The 14388-nt window shown below is 45.6% G+C and overlaps 1 long non-coding RNA gene across 1 annotated transcript; it reads right to left on the bottom strand.

The window, feature by feature from the left end:
* Positions 1 to 2336: 2336 nt before the first annotated feature.
* Positions 2337 to 9991, bottom strand: LOC114011878 (uncharacterized). The gene is made up of 3 exons (XR_003553998.2): positions 9857 to 9991; positions 6716 to 7823; positions 2337 to 2928 (listed from the first exon to the last, which is right to left on the bottom strand). It is a non-coding gene; the product is annotated as an uncharacterized LOC114011878 (long non-coding RNA).
* Positions 9992 to 14388: the final 4397 nt, after the last annotated feature.

The following is a 14388-nucleotide window of genomic DNA, read 5'->3' as shown; positions in this document are numbered from 1 at the left end:
ATGGATAATAATTTAGGGATGAAAAATTGCAGGGAAGTATCTGAAATGAACTTTGGCTATTCCATTTCCAAGGAAGAAACAAACAAATTTTGCTTTCAAGCTCAGACTGTGTGCCTGTTGCTAGCACAGACACCAATTTTTAAAGGAAACTTCCCAAAGCGAAAGTTTTAATGAGTCCTCAACACCATATTGCATCCCTTGGATTTGCATCATTTGAACCATATTTCTACACGTAACTTTTCCAAGTGGTGCACAGCACTTTATTTGCATGAATGCCTCTGCATGAGTGATTCATACTTCCAAACTCCGGATGTACAAAAGGGGTCCAGACATTTGAACAAACAAGTATAGCATTTTTCTTCTGTTTCCAGTGGCTTATCCATGGACAGTCAGTGTGTCCATTCAGGAGAAATTCAAACAACCGTTTTCATCCTCCTCTGGGGCAAAAACCTATTAAACCATCTCTACCTGCAGCTTGTGCCCTGCAGAATGGGCAGGCTGGGGTGCTGCACCCCACATCTCTCACCTGTGCTGTGGCAAGGGATGCTCTGGGACCGTGTTGCAGTCTATGGCTAGTCAGATCCCCAGCTTGCACTCTGTCCAGGGACAGTGGAGCTGCCTTGGAGGCTTTCATTACACTATTGCTTTGCAGGAGAATATCAGAAAGCCTGAGAATGAAGATCTGCTCTTCCCTGTGCCTTCATCTCCCTTGCCTCTGGGCTATGCCCACAAGCTGGAGTTTGCTCTCACAGCTCCAAACAAAAGGGAACCCAGGAGAGCACAGGAAGATTTCATTCCCTGATGTAATCACATCCTAAAAGAAAAAAGCCCTCTTGTCCTGGAAATAGGTACATTAAATAACTCTCCAATGTTCTCAGCTCAGTGTTCAGCCCGAGCATTAAAACCCTTTAAAACAACTAGGGAAGCCATCTGATTTTACTATGTCAGTAATGATGCTACAGCTTTGAGAAATTAATTTCTCCCCCACTGCATCCTCTGTTTGAGAAATGATATCACATTGTGAGATACTGCACCAAGCTTCGCTGATCACATTGCATAACAGGATGCTGGCTAATGATCCGAGATAATAGAAGGCAAAAGCTGAATACATTTTTAAAAATCATCACATGATACAAAATAATGCCAGTACTTGGTACTATGCAAGAGAGGAGAAACTCTTCTAAATGGGCTACCCAGATGCTCCATCAGAAAGAACGTATTTTCATAACCAGAATTATCCACTTAATTTTTTAAAATTTTTTTGTTATTTTTTCAACAGTGGAATCAATGAAACACCTTAGGCTGGATGCTCAGCAGGTGTAAATCAGCAGTGCTCCACTGGAGTTGATGGATCATTATTTCCTGCTGCTGGAAAAGGAAACTAAGAATAGACGCAGTCAGCAGTTAAAAGTTCTCTAGTCCCAAGCAAGTGCTTGCAACGTTGGCATCATTAACATCAAGCAAAATCCTGCCCTCATTGTAGATTAATAGCAATATTCTCATCAAAGCTTCAGAATATCTACAGCAGGGACCCCAGGTGAAATCCAGCCAGCATCACTTAGCGTTAGTTAAATCCAGCTGCCGGTGCTTATTAAGAAGGTTAAACTTTGCAACAAGGACACTGCAGCTTATGCAAGCAATGACTCGCCTTCCCTGACCTTGCTTTGCGGCTGGTGCTGCACGTTTCTCACCAACAACACTGACAAACTTCAGTGCAAATCCAAAATTACATGGAAACCTCGTGATCTTCCACTTTCCTTAGCTTGGTGATGGTCTCACTTTTACAAGGCTGAACATGTGAAAATCAAGGGTGGAGGACAAGGAGAGCAGACACGAGAGAGGGGGAGAGATGAATTGCTCTGCCCAATAAAACAGTCCAGTCTGTTTTTTGACCCATTGCTGTTCATTACTCACAGCTCCTTGGGTGAATGGATTTTTGTTCCTATTCAGAATAATTCTCAGATCTCTTACCAAAAAAACCCATCAAACAGGAGTATGCTTGTTCAGTTTCCCCCTGGAAAAATTTCAGAGTAATTAGGAAGCAGAAAGAATACATATGGCCAGCCATATAGCTGGAATAATAATCAAGAACAGCGAGGGCGGGGGGAAGAGTCGGACAGCACTGCCTGTGAGACAGCCTGGGCTGTTTGGAAACTGTGTGCCCAAGCAGCATCTGGTCAATTATAAGAAATGCATCAAATGAAATTCAAATTCACTCACAAATGAATTAAGATGAGAGGAAAGGGGAAACATTTGCAAAGAATTTAATTAGAATGAGTAATTCAGATGGTCCTACCTTACCTTTTCAAAAAACTATATAAATATTTACTCCACTTTCCCATGCCCAGGCTTGTGATGGTACCCATCTTGCTGCTGCCACTATGGAGTCGTATGTTGGGCTTTTGCTCAGGGTTATTCTTGCAGCGTGATGCACAGTGCACGGCCCCTCACCCAGAGTTACTATTTTTCATAGTGTTTGTATGTAGAGGGCTTTGTGGTGAGTTGCTGTCTGAGTGGGAAACAGGAGTGCTTCATGCACATAGCCAGGTGTGTGTGACAGGAGGGAAAGATTCCTTGTGATCCTATGGAGGCAAAAAATATCCTATGGTCATGACCAAGGCTGGAGGGTCTCATCAGGAGTGTGTCCTCTGTGTGTCTGGGTTGGGATCGCTGTCTGAGCCCGTGCGTCCCTCCTGTTCACTTGGAAAGCCTCTCTCCATGAAAGCCTGCAGGTGTTAATGACCTGCAATACCCGTTAGTTTTGATGGTACTAAATGGGGTAATCGAAATCACAATGAAGGAAAAGCCTGGATGAAGATACTCTTTAATGAGGTTCTGTGTCATGTAACATAGCTGCTTCTGTCTTTCCACTGCCCGCCCAGCAACGCAGCGTTCTTCAGGACAGCATTTCTGCATGTGTTTGAACTCCTGCAAAAACAGAGGCAAAAGCTTAAAATTAAGCATGCACTGAAGCACCATCCTGAACCGGTTCTGTGCTTGCTTAGCACAGTATAACAAGACACCCCATCATCAAAGAGTGGGCAGGGAACAGAGATGCTCTGCAAATAAGTGTTTAGTTATATTTCCTCTAGTGCCTGTTCCTCTGTCCCTCCAGGGTCAAGTGCAGAACCATGTCTCCTGCACCACAGGCTCATTAGCCTTATTTATCTCTTGAAGGGGTGGACATGGATTCTGACATTTAGCATGGGAAAGCAGATCTTCAGCACCAATCTGGAGATTAATTGTTGACATTTCTCTCCTTTTACTCCTTTGATGTGTGTGGAAAAAAAAATTAAATAAATATATGTAGATTTAAAGGGATGTGAGTGGGAGAGGAGCAGCCCAGCTAAAGGACAGCCTGGTGATGCAGAGCAGAGGCCACCATGCTCCCCTGGGGTGATTGCTCCTAATGAGAGAGCAACAGCAGTGACGAGCAAAGTGAGATTTGCACAGCCCATCCAAGTGCAGGAGGTGTCAGAAAAATCATTCATCTCACATTTCCCACCCCCTTCCTCCAGCACATGGCTCAGCTGTGAACAGGTCTTCACACCAGCGTCTGCACACATGGAGCCAGCACAAACAAGGAGCAAGTGCTGCATGTATGGCCTTCCTTAATGCTGTTTCTTTGTTGCCTCCTGCTATTTTCAGTGGTGCACCAAGGCTATTTAGCCTGTTTTTGTTGTTTGCGGCAGGCTGGATGAATGCGTGTGTGGTTTGGTGACAGTAGACAAAAGCAAATTGCAGCTCAGAAACCAGAGAAACTAAACCAGTCTCATCACTTTGGTCACCTACGCTGTACTTGGACAAGCAAAGGTGGGAGAAATTAATGAGTAAACATGGTTTGAAAGCCTGGCCCCGGTTAAATTGGTATCAAAGAGCCCAGCTTCAGTAGGTGCAGGATTTCTGTGGAAATAAGGCCCACCTGTCTGCTTAATGACAGCCCCAGGCAGCATCGGGCACATAACACCCTGCCTCTGAAGGCTGGGATGGGGAAGTGCTCCTTTAGCCCTGAGCACTAGCTAAGGCAGGTTTCTGACAGGTAACACCTTTAAAGCCCTGTCTTGGTGCAATAAAGGGATGCCTGAACCCAGGTTCCTAAAATTTTCTCCATTTTGGATCCTCCCCTAAGGCAGCAGAAAGAGAATGGGTTACTTTATTGTAGGTCCATAATTAAGACTTTTTCTAGTTACATGTCCCACTTGTTTTCAGCCAGAGCAGAGATGCCAGAGCCACTTGTTGCCTCTAACCATGACTGTCAGATGCTTCTTTCAGCGTCAGAGCTGAACCTTCCCCAGAAAACAGCAGATGTTTGCTGACTGCATCCTCCCAGAGCATCCCCGGTCTGCCCATGGGTTGCTGCCACGTGGCACTGACAGCATGAAAGTCAAATGGTGCCTTCAAACACAGCATCACTCCCAGGCAAAACCTGCCTCACACAGTGGAGTAGCACCCGGTGTGATCTTTCTTTGATAAAACACTGTGGATAAGGATTTGATCTTCCCAAGAACAGGAAAATTCAAAATGTTGCTAGAGGGATTAAATACCTACATCTTTTAATGAAGAAAAAATTCATCATTACTGTTACTATAGCAGACAGGAAGACATCGCCAGACAGTAAATCTGTCGTGGTGGTTATTGCCATTTAATATTGAGTCAATATAAGTAATGTCTTGGAGTCTTTCCACATAAACTGATAAAGCAGCCAGGACATGGGCTGCTCTCCAAGTAGCAAGTAGTTTGAACTTGAGATTTCTGTAATAATTTTTCTCACTCTGCTGAGGAGGAAAGGGTAGACTTAAGGGCTAAGGCATTTGCTGGAAAACTGGACTGAAATCTTGGCTTTGGCTTCCTATGTGACCTTGGGCAAGACATTTAATCTCTCTGAATTGCTGTGGAAGGGAGATCTCACTTCTGCCACCCCAGGAAACTTATTTAGATTCTCTGGGATACAAATTGTCTTTTATTATGGTTTGTATTATCTCAGCTTGATCCAAGATCTGGTGTGTGTCTTGGATTTGGAACATAGGAGACATCTGTGAAAGATGATATATTCCATAAAATTCAGTTCACAAGAATCTTTTAACAAAGACCCTAAGGTCTTTCATTCAGAAAAATCTGGTAGAAGATCTGGTAATGTCATTGTTCTGTTTAATTGTGCACACAGCCTTGGAAAATTCATCAACATGCCTTGCCCTGGTGTGAGATTCAAAATGTTTGGCTTATTGCTATTGAAAATCATGGTTCTTGCTGCTGCCATTGAAAGAACTTTTTGCTGTAAATAGTGTCCCAAAGTAATTCCTATGAAAAGACTGTATGCAGAGATCAATGTGCAGTGGCTGGCCCGAGAGGATTAAATAGCAGTATGTCTTCAAAGCATTAGGATGAAAGACAAAAGCCCTGTGCCCACAGAGGCACCGTGTCTCCATGTCCTCCGGGTCCAGTCACAAATCTGTGCTGGAGAACGGGCCCAGGGCTTCATCCAGAGCAGATGGGGAAGGGTGAGGGGAGGTTTTGCAGCCAGGGAACTGTCTTGCGTGATGCAGGGGTGCACACTGTGACAGCTGGTGGCATAGGCAAACAAGCCCTCCTGCACCGCTCCTCCTCTCTCCTCCTCCCATTCTCCAGCACCCTAATAAATTGTACTGCACCAACACAGGATTAAAAGGAGGAGGGAAGCACCAGTTGTTACAATCAGTGAGCTGTGGGGTTTTCAAACTATGGGCGATTCTGGGTATCGGTTTTAGACACGGAGTCTCAGGTTAGGATGCGAGCCAAGGGACTGAGACAGTCGGTAGCGACAAATAATGCTTAAATACTGTGGCAAGCCCTCATCCACATCCCCAAGTTCAGCCCTTTTCATTCACTAAACCCCACCTTTATGGTCCAAGCCCCATGCAGTCACACTGATGTGGGGTACAGTCACCCTCCCTCCTCTCTCCATACGTGTATTTGGTTGACTTCCTTTGCTGTTTTTCCTTCTCTTTTCCCAGCTGTCTGCACTGCTGTAGTCCCCTGTTGACACGGAGGGAGGGCAGACGTAGCTTGTTGCTAAAACCACTTGCCTTTGGCTGCCAGATTATAGTCCTGCTCGTGCCTGGTGGTCACTAACCTGTGGGTGATGCTGGGATGCTGCAATCAAGCCCCAGCCACCTCCTGCAGCTCCGGCTGAGCAGTAACAGAGATGTAATTGCACTAAGATTTCTCTTTGTTGCCTTAAGACATCTTTGAACTTTCTTTTGTTCAATGTGTATTCCAGCTCGACTCAGCAAAGAGCTCTAATGGGGTAAACGTGGCAATACACTTAGGTAAACCTGTCCCAAGGGAAAACAGTCTAAATCTTTCTGGTTTGAAAAAGCCTCAGTCAAAGGTTTCCATCAAGACACTGAACTGATGTAGCAGTTTCACAGTTGTTTAATATTTATATAATCATGCTTAGCATCCAAATAGGTCAGGAACCTATTGTGCTACATAAAAGACAGACATGTTCACATGCGCAGTCTCCAGCACATTTTGAAAGCATCACTGATGCCTCCAGACTGTTACTGCAGCCACCAGTACTTGCCTAATGGGAAAAATGAGTACTGAAGGTGTTCCTTAATGCAATGAAAACCCTTTGTGGAAGTGTTCAGATACACAGACAATTGAGTTTTCTCTGAGCTTCTGTTCTTGAAGGCTTCATTTCAGACAAGGAGATCTCTGAACTAGTGGCACTTACCTCCTGTCTCTGTGCAGGCAAGTTCTGTATTGATTCTGGATCCGGATACGCTGGTTATCAGGGCTCCGGTTCAGGGTTGCTCCAGGAACTGTGCAAGGGAGTTGGGCAGTTTGTATTTCTTCTTTCCCTTCCTTCTGCCTCTCTCCACCTCCAAACACATGTGCTCAGATGTTTACTTGCTCTTGTACGTGGCTGCAGGAGGAGTTAGGTGTACAGAGTGCTACCTGCATGCACTCCTATATTTCTCTATACACCAGGATAATGCTGGGTTCTGAATAGTTTGATGTTAGTATTTCTGCACTTTAGCAACCCAGGCCTTTGTGGCCCTTAAATTGGTGCAGGCAGAATATGCCCAAAGGGAGCTGTGACCATGCAAAATCCTGGCAGAGGGGAAAGGCAAAAAGAAGGAAGAAATAACGGCTCTGGCCATAGCTCCTCTCTGCTAGCAGCACAGCAGATGGTGGAGGGTTACTAGACAGCAGTTCCTTGAGGCTTAGCATAAGCCAGGAAACAATAAAAGAAAGAGGGGAAAAGAAGATAGAAAAGGGAATTTAAACAGATTGTCATGTCACTGTTCTATTCCTGCCATCTCAGCGGGAAATTAATCACATAATGTCACGTAAAAAAAGCTAGCCCTGAAGGTCCAATGCAAAAATAGCTCTGCCTTGAGGGCACGAGAGAATCAAACCTCAGGGGAGGAAAAAGGAAAACAGTGATGGGGGCAGGGAGGGCAGCACGGGCTGTGCTGGGAGGGGGAGCAGTTCATTTGGCCAAAACCCAGGCTTAGATCTGTCCCATCGATGCATCTCTGAGAAGTGGGAGAAAAGTAAAAGTCGACCTGGGGTAACGCAGCTCCCCTGTGAAAGCATCTTTCTGCTCTGGGTGGGGGTAGAAGGCTGGGGGGCTGCAGCAGGGCAGGTGGGGAAAGGGCTTGTTGGCTGGAGGAGCCAGCCTGATGGAGCCACGAGTCAGCAACGCCTTGGCATCGCAGAGAAGTAAATGGACCGTTCTCTTAATTGCAGATTTACAGCCAAGATGGGTTCAGAGGAGTCCATATTTCTTCAGAGGAGTTGGATGGCCGTGGAGAGAAGGCTCCCTGGAGAGAGATCTAGGATATGGATGGACGTTACCCATAAATACAGTGAAATAAGTTTCCCATTAGACTTAAATTCAGTGAGGCGGCATGAATCACCTTAAACATGCCTAACTCCCCCTTATATATCACCACTGCTGAAACATTAATTAACCCATAACAACCATCCCTAGACACTCAAAAAGATCTCATTCATTCCTCTATCCCAGCACAACTGCTGGAGAAACAAAATAATGGTTTCTGTGTCAAACTGCAACCTGTGCATTTGGTGCTGCAAAAAGCTGTGGGGAGTCCTTCGCTCTTCATCTGGGAGGTAACTAAGGACCCATGGGACTACATGGCCCAGGGGAAGGGGTGGCTTTGAGACCTATGCTTGGTTCTTTAAGATACTCATATGCTCAAGTGCTTTGCCTGGACAATACCTGCCTGAAATGTGGTTGGTTTCCTTTTTCATTCATTGGTTTTATACAGCTCTACCAAAAAAGATCACGTTGACTTGCATTAGGTTGCACAGATTGGTTTGAACTTGGTTTCCAATAAGAGAGAGGCAGCTGAAAGAGCAGAGCAAGGCAAATAAAGAAAAGCCGCTAAGCAAATAAAAGGGTTATTTAAAGTGGCTGCATCCCTATCTGGAGCTCCTAGTATTTGTATCTGTGCCAGGAAGACCAGAAGCCAAAAACAGAGAAAGAAAGGGAACTAAGTGGAAAAGAGAAATTAATTCTCAAGTAGCTGAGAACAGGTGCTTCATTTGGGCACTTGGATGTGAATGTACTGCAGTTGGTTGCTCTATCGACAGGGGAATTCAATAAGTGAGGCTGATGCACTGATGACAGAGCTCAAAGAATGAAAACCTGTGTAAATTAACTCCCTTCACCAGACTGTGCTTTATTGAAAAGCACAACTTGTCAAGGCAATACCTTGAAGGTCACAGCTGCAGCAGCTTGGGCAAAAACCCCTAAAACCTGAACCTCCTGAATACCTCATGTAACTAAAGGGACTTGAGTTGCAACCCTTTATTTTTCCTTCTGCTGACAGAAGGCTGGTGCCTGCCTGACTTCTGCAATGGAAATGTGCTTGCTTAGATCCCCGAGCCATGACAAGGGAAGAAGAAATGGTCTGTACAGCTTCCCACACTGCCGGGAGGGCAGCAGGGGAAAGCAAGCCCTTCCTTGTCTCGGCTCGGCTCTGGTGGCGTGCTGCACCAGCCAGGACACCTGAACTGCTGCTGGAGGTGGTGTAAGGAGCTTCTAGAATGGGCCAACAAGAAATTGCTTCCCCTGCTCCCAGTGCAAGGAAGAAGCAAGACAGGAATCGTGCCTATCAGCTAGGGCTCCAAGCAGCATTCCTCAGCAGCATCCCTTTACTTAAGCTTGCAGCTAAAGACATAACCTCACCCAGGTGGGTTGTTTCTGTTGAGCTGGGGTCACTGCACATCGTCCAGAGGGAGCTGGGAAGAGCAGCAGCTGTGACACCCCCCTGTCATGGCATGGGTGACGTCTGGTGCTGCAGACAAAGTTATGGCATCCTGACTCCATGGGATGCAGAATGATGTTTCAGAAAAGAGTTAAGAGCATCATGTCAAATATAATTATGAGACAATAACAGCCTATTAGTTCCAGTGCCTAATTTTAAACCTCAGACTGTCTAAAAACCCTCAGTCTGCTTTTAGAAGAGCTGTCAGCTCCTCAACATATGAATAAGAAGCATAGAGAATGGATAATCTCTGCCTGTCTTAGGGCTAAATACCGTCTTCTAGAAAAGGTAAAATTCCCATTTCATCATTTACTCATTGAAATTTTTCTTTCTGGCTAGATATGAGCAGTTTCCCCCGGGATGAGCAGGCTAACACAAGGACTTTATCTGATTTGACTCTGAGCTGTTGCAGTCCTTTGAAAAGGCAAAGGCATAGGGGAGAAGCACCATCCTCTGAACAGCTCAGCCAGCTCCTCAGTTATCCCAAATCTGACCAGTTCCTCCTTCCTTTGAAACATCCCACTCCCTTCTCTCATCCCCCTGTGCACTACTGCAGCCTGTCTTTCCATACTCACCCAAGTCATGTTCTCTGGATTAATGTACAGATCAGACTGTTTGCTCTGCAACATCCTTGGTAACTTGCAGGTCAAAGTATCTACAGAGAAAAATCTGATTTGTCATGTGGGCATGAGCTGATAGCAAGGTTTTTATTGTTTGATATTCTTTAGTTAATGTTATACATATGCAAATAATACCTTTCAAATTTTGAACGCTTTTTGGGTAATTATCATAAATTGCTACACAAAATATCCCCCCCCCAACCCTGTGATGTAGAGTCGAATATTGTATGTATGAATGATGCATCAAAAGTTGCCTGTATCCTGAGTCAGGATATCTTCCACTAATGAAGTCCCTAAAGAAATGCACCACAGACCTTCTGAGCTGAGATAATCTGATGGTTTGGATATATCAAGAGATAGCTAAAATAGCATTAGATGTAAGATCTTCCTAGTAAAATTCACCAAAGCAACACATAAACATCAAAGACTCTTAATTGTTATAATATATTCTTCTGTTTGGACTGATAAGAAAGTAGGGTAGTGCCCTAGATGCATAGCTATGAGAAGTAGTGTGGCTCTTAAACTGTGGTGGTGTCTTATTTGTATAGAATTATAAACATTTTGAAATTAATTAATTTTTGCCTTGCAAAACACTCTCTAATTTGCACATCTGCAGTGCAAGGTCATAATATACTTGATTTTTCACTGTTGGCCAAATATAAAAACTAATAATGCTCAAAGGTTGCACGTAAAATTGAATGAAAAAGCACTTAGTGTCGGCACTCTCAAAATAATCCTGGCTACCTGTTATGATATCTGTTGGTTCTGCTCATGTGAGTGAAACAAGTTAATTCTTTATCAGATCAGACCTCATCTTTTGGAAATAGACACTGTCACAGACATGATGAAATCATAAGTTCCTATCTTAATTTTTTATAATGAAGTAGTTAGAGTATTTCATTCCTGCACCCTGAGTTGAAAGAATGATAAAAAGCTAGTAATTCCATTAGAAATCAGATTCTTTTCCTAACGAACAACTATACATTGTGATACTAATATTCATGCATCGTGCTAAAAAGTAAGCGTTTGCAGGCTTGCTAGCCACTTCACTGAGCTCTCATGAAAATATTGATTTTTTTGGTGCTCAGCCTTGAATGTCGCTGTTAGGCTGTGGGCTCCTGCTCTGCAAGGCACGGAAGGTTACACGTGCAAGTCACATTTGGTAACTGAAAAATTAAGTGATTATGAAAACGTATTACAGTAGCAACCCTCTCTCTCCAGGTGCTTTCTGAAATCCTCCTCCATGTTGAAGGTGGTGAAAGTGTTGAAGCACCTCGGTACCATCTCACGGGGTTGCCACATACCACCATGCAGTAGCAGTCGAGCCTCGTCTTCTGCCTGCCCTGTGCCCCTTGCCTCTGAGGAGCAATGCAACCTGTGCTCTTATATTGCTGCTCTGAGTGTGTCTTCTCCCCAAAAATATGCCCTGCGCCGATGTTGCATGGACGTGCTGGGTGAACCGTCGCAGGAACAGCTTTGCTGTCTCATTGCTGCAGAGCCCCTGTCGCTGTGCTTTAGCAACATGGCACGTGAAAACAAAGTTATCAGAATAAACCTTTTAGCTATAAATTGCAGGTATTAAAGATCCATGTGATAATTGTCTTATCTGGCTCCAAATGTGCTTATGATGCTGAGAGAGAACAAATTGGATTACGCCTGAAACAGGCTCTTCCATTTTCATAAATTACACAGGAAAGCAGCGCGGGCTCAGAAATGCAGGCACCTTGCTTTTGGCAGACTGTGATTTTGTTGAAGGATCTTGTGGAAGGGAACAAACAAACAAACAAACTGAGAAAGGTCTATTTAGGAGGAAAGGCTGGAGAGTTAAGAACAACGAACCAAAGGCAAAAAGCTGTATAAAAGCAGCAAAGCTACAACAGAAGAATGGGGGGAATATTATATTAAATATGTCCAAATCAGGACAATTTTTGGCTGTGTGATTAGCAGAGAAGAACAGATGCGTCCTCCAGCTCCCATCATCTGAAGCCCTCAAATCTATCTTTCTCTCCCAATTCATCTGCATTTTACTGTTTGCTCTTGGATTTTGCAGTGGGAGGCAGCAGCCACTTGGCCCAGGACAGCCCCGGAGGCTTAACATCAGTGGGTGCAAGCTGGCTTTGCTGGCAACGTCCTCCTCTTACATCCAGTGCAATTTAATTGCTTGTTTATGGGGCTGGTGAATTTTTCAAAGGAGATACCATTAGTCTTCCACATTGGGTGGACAATTATAGCTGGGGAACTATGGGAAGATGTGAAAGATTGATCATAATCTCATTTCCAGCACAAACTAAAACTGCAGTGTGCTCCCACAGTGTACCGTCTCCCATTTAAATGCACGTGAGAGCTGTTGTTCAGGCTGGGAAAAGCCATGGGTGGACTTTAATCCGAATGGCTTTGTTACCCCATGCTGCGGGGGTCAGACATCCAAACTGAATGCAAAGTGATGCTGGTCATAGAATCACAGAACCATTTGGGTTGGAAAAGACTTATTAAGATCATTGAGTCCAACTGTTAACCTGGCACTGCCAAGTCCACCACTAAACCATGTCCTTGAGTACTGCATCTACATGTTTTTTAAGCACTTCCAGGGATGGTGACTCCACCACCTCCCTGGGCAGCTTGTCCCAGTGCTTGACCACCCCTTCAGCGAAGAAATTTTTCCTAATCCCCAATCTAAACCTCCCCTGGCACAACTTGAGGCCATTTCTTCTTGTCTTATCACTTGTGACCTGGGAGAAGAGACCGACCCCCCTCGCTGCAGCCCTTGCAGCAGCTGTGGGGAGCGATAAGGTCCCCCCTGAGCCCCCTCCTCTCCAGGCTGACCCCCCCCAGCCCCCCCAGCCGCTCCCCATGGTTCTTGTGCCCCAGCCCCTTCCCCAGCCCCTGCCCGGCTCTGGTCACGCTGCAGCCCCTCAGTGTCCCCCCTGCAGTGAGGGCCCAGCGCTGACCCCAGGATTCGAGGGGCGGCCGCACCAGTGCCCAGCGCAGGGGGACGGTCACCGCCCCGGCCCCGCTGGCCACGCTGTGTCTGACACAAGCCGGGCGCTGCTGGCCTCCTTGGCCACCCGGGCACACGGGGGGCTCATGCCCAGCCGGCCCAGGCAGCCCCCCAGGCCCTTTTGTACCCTGGATGTGACCCCGTCCCGCCGCTCCCTGGGCCCAGCAGCGTTTTACCCCGGGCAGAGCCCCCGGCCCGGCCAGGAGCAGCCGGGCTCTCCGGGAGAGGCTGTGGGAGACGCTGCCGGAGGCTTTGCCGAGGCCCAGGCAGACGCCACCCACAGCCTTTCCCTCAGCCCCCAGCGGGTCACCCTGTCACAGAGGAGATCAGGCCCGTCAGGCAGGACCTGATGTATGGGTTGGTCTCTTTGCCCTGATCACATTGGCCAAATGATGGCTGACAGAAGCTGACATCCAGGAGCAGCACCATTAGCATCGTTATAAACATTGTACCTGGTCTGTGTCTTGGTGGCACAGAGGAATCGTGTAGAGCATATATTATTTTGCATACGTTATTCTAGCTGGTTAGAGGCAAGTGGTAACAAAAGTGACAGAAGTTCTGAATAGTGTTTTAAACTATGGAAGCACTTTCAAAATACAGTAAGGAATGCAAAATGGCTATAATAAATATGAATGCTTTTTGGGCTCTGGTATATGTTGAATCTTGAAATAGTGTGGTCAGTGATATCTGCCATATCCCTGACATGGATGATTTTTTAATTTCTCTGTCTTTCTTTCACTCTTTTTGGAGAAGAAAGGCTAAAATATTTATCTCAAAACAGGCTTCTGAATTCATAAAATATATTGAAGTTATTTCTTCACTTTTGTCAGCTCTTCGTAAAACTGCTCGGTAAGCTCTTCGGACATCTTAAGTGGATTTTCCTCTCATTGGTTTGCTCACAGTGCTCATTGTTGAAAATTATTGGTTGTAAAAAAACCCCACAAGCTTTTAGAAAGATAAGCTTAGAAAGGAAACCCAGACAGAACCAGGAATGGGTTAGCATTAAGGAATATACTGAGAAATGTAACAAGGCTCCAACAGCAGCAAGCCTGGATCTTCAGGTGAGAAACCAGTTCTCGCAAAGCTCACAGTGGCTCTGGGAGCTGTGCAGGTGGGTCTGTCCCAGAGCTGGGTGTCATGAGCTGAGATGAAGGGAAGCCCTTTGCAATGGCCTTGGGAAGACTATGACCAAGGTGGACCATTTCCAAGGAAAGTCTATTGCTGCAGAAATACTCTTTCTTTGTCCCATATTTACAAAGATCCCTTCCCTAGAGAGCTTTCTCAGGTCAGGCTGGTCTCCTGGTGTGGAGCCTGCAGCAGCCAGAAGCTGTGGGACGAGGGATGACCAGGCTGATGCCTCTTTCTTGTGCTCATGCTCCTACTTGTGAAAAGGGGAAGCCAGGCTAATACATGATACTGAAATTTTACTGTCTTCAAGGCTGATCCTCCTAAAGCCAACTGCCTTCAATTTTAGGGCAGTAAATTGCTG

Source organism: Falco peregrinus, chromosome 1, assembly GCF_023634155.1.
Source record: "Falco peregrinus isolate bFalPer1 chromosome 1, bFalPer1.pri, whole genome shotgun sequence".
NCBI classification, from domain to species: Eukaryota; Metazoa; Chordata; class Aves; order Falconiformes; family Falconidae; genus Falco; species Falco peregrinus.
The sequence above is the reverse complement of the archived record's forward strand: the minus strand, read 5'-3'. Positions and strand labels throughout refer to the sequence as shown.